General features: G+C 43.5%; 1 protein-coding gene across 2 annotated transcripts in view; it reads right to left on the minus strand.

Moving 5' to 3' along the window:
• Nucleotides 1–3047, minus strand: part of plxnb2b (plexin b2b) — a 169551-nt gene extending 166504 nt beyond the window's left edge. For both annotated transcript variants that reach the window (XM_016668776.1, XM_016668777.1), the window contains exon 1: nucleotides 2506–3047. The gene's annotated coding sequence lies outside the window, so the exon portion shown is untranslated. The remainder of the gene's footprint in view (nucleotides 1–2505) is intronic.
• Nucleotides 3048–6000: the final 2953 nt, after the last annotated feature.

Consider the following 6000-nt stretch of genomic DNA (forward strand, 5'->3'; position numbering starts at 1 on the left):
CTCGATTTGTTTTCCCCGTTTCCCTTGCATTAAAAGGGTATGAGTCTGTGCTTTGGGAATTGTTTCGCAGACTCCTGAAACCCCTTGCATGACCTGAATGAGAAACGTCTCCCATTCCCCTGTCCTGAAAAGAGCGTCTATGATGAAGCAGTGTGGTACGCCCGTCTTCTTCACCCTTGTGGGGAAGCAGGAGAAAACATTTATCACACTCTCCTCTGCACAGATAAGGTGTCTCTATTTATTCAGAGCAGAAGAGATAAACACTGAATGAAGCATTGTGGGGCACGGAGAAAGAGAAAGACACACTAAACAGAGGCAGGGGAGAGGGGAGAGCGGGGTTACTTTTTGAAACTGCTTGCGTTCGTCTCTGTGTGACCAGATGGCATCTCTCCCGGTGCAGGGAAGAAACTGGAGGCTGACCCCCTGCTCGAACCCCCTTCCAGACACCAGCAGCCACCTTTCCGGCTTTCACACAACCCCTTCCTGCGCTAATCCATTCCCACTACGAGACTGTTTGCATGAAGTTATTTAATTGGAATAATCTCCAGGAGGTAGATCATCCCGCGTACAGTAGGCATGTCTAGAGGAACAGGGGTGTGGATGATGGTAAAAAAAAAGATGATTTAAACAGGGCAACAAGGCAGTACAGTGGTTTTCTGAGGGCTGCGCCAGGGACTGAGAGATACAGACTGGCAAGAACAGCATTTGAGATTCAACAGGGACATCAATAGTGCCTCTGTTCCCTTGTACTCCACAAGAGAGACAAGACAGAGCGGATACAGAGTAAGGAGAAAAAGCAAACATGAGGCATGGCTCTCTACTACGTCTGTGCTCTCGGATGCTGATGTACGGCTCGACTGTCCAGAGGTGAGGAACGCGGCTCACGTGCCCATTTCTCACAGAAATTGCCGATCGCGTAGGGACAGATAGCCCCTTGTGAGGTGACTGGGCAGATGCCGCGGCTGTAGTGCATCTGACGTTAAATGAATGGTTTTAGGGAAGCACATGTCTTCTGGGACCTTTATTCCCTCTCCTTCTACCATCAATCAGCTGTTGAGTCTGAGAACAGTTGAACAAGTTTTCACCCAGACAGTCATGAGTGCAACTGTGAAGAACTACAATGACACAGCTCATTACTTGGGCACAAAAGGACTTTAAAAAAAAAAACATTTAGGTATGCAGCACGACGTTACTGGTGCATTTCAAGGTAAGGATGGGAACAAGGCATGCTTGTTTTCACAAGGTTTTTTGCAGTCATAAAACAGACTACTGCCTATAGGACTTGAGCCTTGAAGGGATGATAGTCACATTGCCCATTTAGTTGTTTCACACTTACAGTTTTGGTCTTTTCATACCTCAGTTTTCTACAACATGTGGGTATTTCTAATTTGTCATACCCCAGGATTGTTTTATACACTCTTTGACAGCTGATGATTGCTCGTAAATCTCTATAATCTGTTTATAATCAACAGGACAGAACTGTAGTTATTTGACTATGATGGATACTATACATCATCAGGGGGTCATTTTAGTTTGCTCAGGGGTCGTAATCTCGTATTTCATAAGGTCTAGAAGCACAACCAGTGACCCAATCAAAGAGCTCCCTGATGTAAGCGTAGACTGGAAAACAATCTCTGAAAATGTTTTATTGGCTTTCTACATTCCATTTTGTCTGCAAATTCATCAGAACAACATTCACTGAACTTATTTAACCCTGGGTACATATGTCCTCAGGGAGCTATTGGCGACTTCAACCTTTTTGGCAAGAAGTTTCTGGTCCGAGGTCAGGAATTTATCCTCTGAATGTGTCTGCATCTGCAACGTTTTGCTTTTTAAACCCTCACCCACAGCTGCCTGCCTTCATCAAAACAGTCATTTTGGCTTACAGCTGACAAGAGCTGGCAAAGAATCCACAAGACTCGATAAACAAACTTACTTTTAAAACTTCTGTAACACTGACCAAAGCTGTCAATTCCAAGAGAGCATTTGGGGTAGACCCTGGGGACTGACAGCGAAGACGACAATGGATGCAATGTAGTTGTAGGAATGCATTAATGTTACAGCCAGTAATAACGGTCCTCGAGAAAGGTGGGATTGTTTATTTTTTAATTATGTTGAGATAGTTAATATCTTCAGAAACTAACATGCATTTAATTTCACTATATGAGACAGCTGAGTACTTGTGAATATTTATTTCCACAAAAAAAATTACAAAACCAATAAGTAGTAAGTGATACGCAGCGATCAAGAACATGGGTACGAAATTATTTGTACACTGGTACGAAAAGGCAAAGGTGCGAACTGATCCGAAGCCACTTTTGAGACGGCAGTAAAACAGAGTAGAAGGGGTCTTTGAAGTGAAACGACATTCCTGGGTTTCCCTGTCTCCTAACGCTAACTGGCATTAAATGTGTCTTCACGCCCTCACTTCACAGAGACAGGAATTCATACAAAGTCAAAAGGGGATGAAAACAGCAGCACTGACGAGCTTTTGTCGGAACTCACCTTGAAGGTGAAAGAGCGGAGTAGTTCCACAAACGCAAACAGTCCAAAGAGCCAAGCGAAGAATCCCTCTAACGAAATCTGGCGACTTTTATTTAGAGAAATGTCCGTAAGGAAGTTTTACATCTCGTCTCGCGTCCTGTGAGTGGGTCTGGGGGAAAAGGCACTATTCCGCTGGAAAGAGGGGGGCTGGGGGGAGAGGAACCAAAACCCGGGTCACGCTGTCTGACCGAACAGTCGCTGCTGTTTGGAGACGGCGCGGTCAACTCCTCAACAAAAGAGTCTCCGGTTGGAATAAGAGGACTTTCTCCACGCCCAGGTGCAGAGTCACATGGTAATTTCCAGGTATGCGCGCGCGTGCCTCTGACCAGAGCCTAGAGGCACCGTTTGCATTGGCGGAAACACACCTGTGGGATGCGACTCTCACGCACTCGTCCCGACCCTCATCGCCTTCTGGAGCTCCGGAGGTTTGCGTACAAAAAGGAGGGAGGACGAGGAGGGAGCCAAGCGGACAGGCAGGCAGGCAGGCAGGCTGGGAGGGAGGGAGGGAAGGAGGGTTGGAGAGAAGCGCGCAGGAGGAGGGCAGGCAGGCAGGCAGGCTGGGAGGGAGGGAGGGAAGGAGGGTTGGAGAGAAGCGCGCAGGAGGAGAACAGACGACAGCGACAACGGGAAAGAAGTGTCCCCCTCTCCTTTACTCCAATGCACGCTGAAGGCGAAGCCGCTGTGTGTGGAGGAAACAAGGAGAAGGCTACAAGTTGTGTCTCCTGCTCTCCGACACGCACATAGAAAATACTTCCGCGGGTAGGGAAAGGCAGCGGTACGGAGGCAGGCAAGCCCCGCGCTGTGGCTCCCAAAGTGTGGCACCGGATTCAGCTTTCTGTGGGGGCGTTTCCAGGTCACTTCAAGCAATAAAGCCTAATATTCATTATGAAAAGTAATAGCTTTTACTTAACCTCCACACTTCAGCTGGCGGTGCCAGTGTCCGGTGCGCTGTTGTATAATTTTTAGTCAATCCAGTGTGAAAGCTTTATGAAGTTAGAAAAAAAAAACCGAATAAAAAATGCGAAAGATATTCAAGTATCTGGTGTGACAAATTAAAACTGTTTGAGAGATCGCTTTAATCTTTTGGACAAACCTTGTTTGAATCCGATAGAGACTGAACCTTAACCCTTTACTGTGTGTACAGTGGATGAGCAAGCTAAATTTACAATCTGCTCTACTGGGTGTTGTCCTTTTGGTTCTCTCCTGACCAGAAGCTCCCTTTTACACGTTCAGAAGGCCTTGTCTGTTCGGAAAAGGTTATTTAGAGTCAGAGTGGCAAATTTGGGTATATCTGGAGTCCTTTCCTGTCATCTTTTATTTAATTTTTTTTTGTTTTGTATCTCCTCAAATAATCCTAATTATTTTTCCACTGTGGTCTAACTAACTTCAAACGGGGTTGGTTGCGTGTCTTTTTTTCAGTACACTATGATTATGCATCGATGTCATATCTATGTTCAGCTCAACAGTGATTGGCTCCAGCTGGATAAACGGTCTTTACGTCACAGTGGGAGTGCGAACGCTACATCAAGCAGCAGGCTTTATATTCGCAAGTTTGCTAAGAAGTCAGTGTAAACATTAACTTCAGCTCAGGTTATTTTTGCAAACGCAAACAAGTCATCTCAAACCATTTCACAAGACAAATAGTCTACACTATCAAGTCTGTGTCATGTACACACTGTATTGGACATTGATTTATTTATGCACTATGTGTATATGGATGAATTTTTGTGTATATTTTGTATTCTGAGCTGAACAACCCAACGTTTGAGAAAATTAAAAGTTTAAAAGTGCTGTCTTGCAGGTAGTTTATTTTCATTTGAGTAAATAAATCCGAGCTTTGCGTATTACAAACCCTTTCATTGCACCACTTCAGAGTCTCTCCAACAAAGTCTCATCAAGTACAGGGAAATTTGAAAGCCATGTTGATGTTGATAAATATATGCAGACTACACAGATTTAAGCATAGCAGTAAATTTTTACAATTAGCAGTGTCCATAAACACAAGGCTTTGCAAACATAAATCTAAAGAGGCTGATTGAAACTGAGCTCTCAAAACTCTAATTATCCCACTTATGTTTTTTTATCCTCATGTCAAAATGTTGGATGCAAACACAAAAAAAGGTTAATGGAGGCATTGGATTGTGCTTATGAAATAGTGTAGCACTGACTAGTATTTATTTCCGTCTCTCATATTTTGCTTTTTGAATAAGCCAAGATTTTATTAACATCCTGATGACCATCATGCATTTCTGTTTCCATTAGAATACAAATAGATTAGTCAAGATTATTATTGAGCAACAGAGTAAAAGTTCCACGTCAGGTCCTTGTGCTACTTTCTCCACTTGCCAGATTGAGGTCATGACCTCGGATATTTTGCTACTCATTCCCACAGCCTCTAGTAACTAGCATAGAAAAATACACTCCAGAGACGGTCTGTGTCTATCCAGAAACAATCTCATGGTACTCCGGGATAATCAACAGGAATCACTCTGGACAGCTCTCTGGTGTGTATTGCTCTGGATGGATATAAACCAGTTGCCAGTGGAGGCTGCTGACAGCGAGGTCTTTCAGCTTTGCAAGGGAAGACATAACGGTTGTCACACGGTGATCTTGTCTGAATCATCCAGCAAGTTTCCATTTTGTTGTTGTGGCAGCAACAGAAGCCTCAGCGTCGGCTCGCTTTAAAACAAACTGACAGTAATGGGAAATTAGCTGTCACTATAAACTATACACATATGTTGTATTTTAGGTGACTGGATGTAATGATGTTAATTGCACTTTTCTTGGTACGTAAACAAGGAGCATACACACACACACACACGCCGCTCTTATTCCAAATAAATCAGTGCTGATTAATGCAGTTCTGGGGGAAACTGTTTGGTTTTAAAAATACTTTTCCAAACCAACCGTCTTCATTCATTTACATTTCACATAGCCCCATGTGCCTGTGTCCTCACAAGAGAAGGTTTAGCAGTCTGAATAACGCAAATCATGTGTGTGTGCTCTGTACCTCGATTGCTGAATCGTTAATCAGAAGGAGTAGCTATAATTTTGGAGCTCTTCAGTTTTTATAAGCTGTGAACACTTAACGGGCTTTGAATGAGCCATATGTTCACGTCATTTGTAGTCTGATTTTTCAGAGATTTGTGGCAAACTCAAGGCGCAAAGAACAAAAAGTGGGATTAAAAATTGTGTGCTCATGACCACATTTTTGATTGTTGCTACTGCTAAAAAGAAAAACAAACAAAAAACATACCAAAACGAGGTTCCTTGGTACAAGTTCCACTGGTGGGATTTGGTAACCTTAGAGTAAATTCTGATTCAAACCGCTTATAAGGGAAAAACAGAAGTAAAATGCGACCAAAATGATTAGTTGTTGAAGCACACCGATGTTTACTTTAAACAGGAGCTAGAAAAAAACACAAGCGCCAGTAAAATGTTGACAACAGTAAACAA

This window comes from Poecilia formosa, unplaced genomic scaffold (assembly GCF_000485575.1).
Source record: "Poecilia formosa unplaced genomic scaffold, Poecilia_formosa-5.1.2 Scaffold17, whole genome shotgun sequence".
NCBI lineage: Eukaryota > Metazoa > Chordata > Actinopteri > Cyprinodontiformes > Poeciliidae > Poecilia > Poecilia formosa.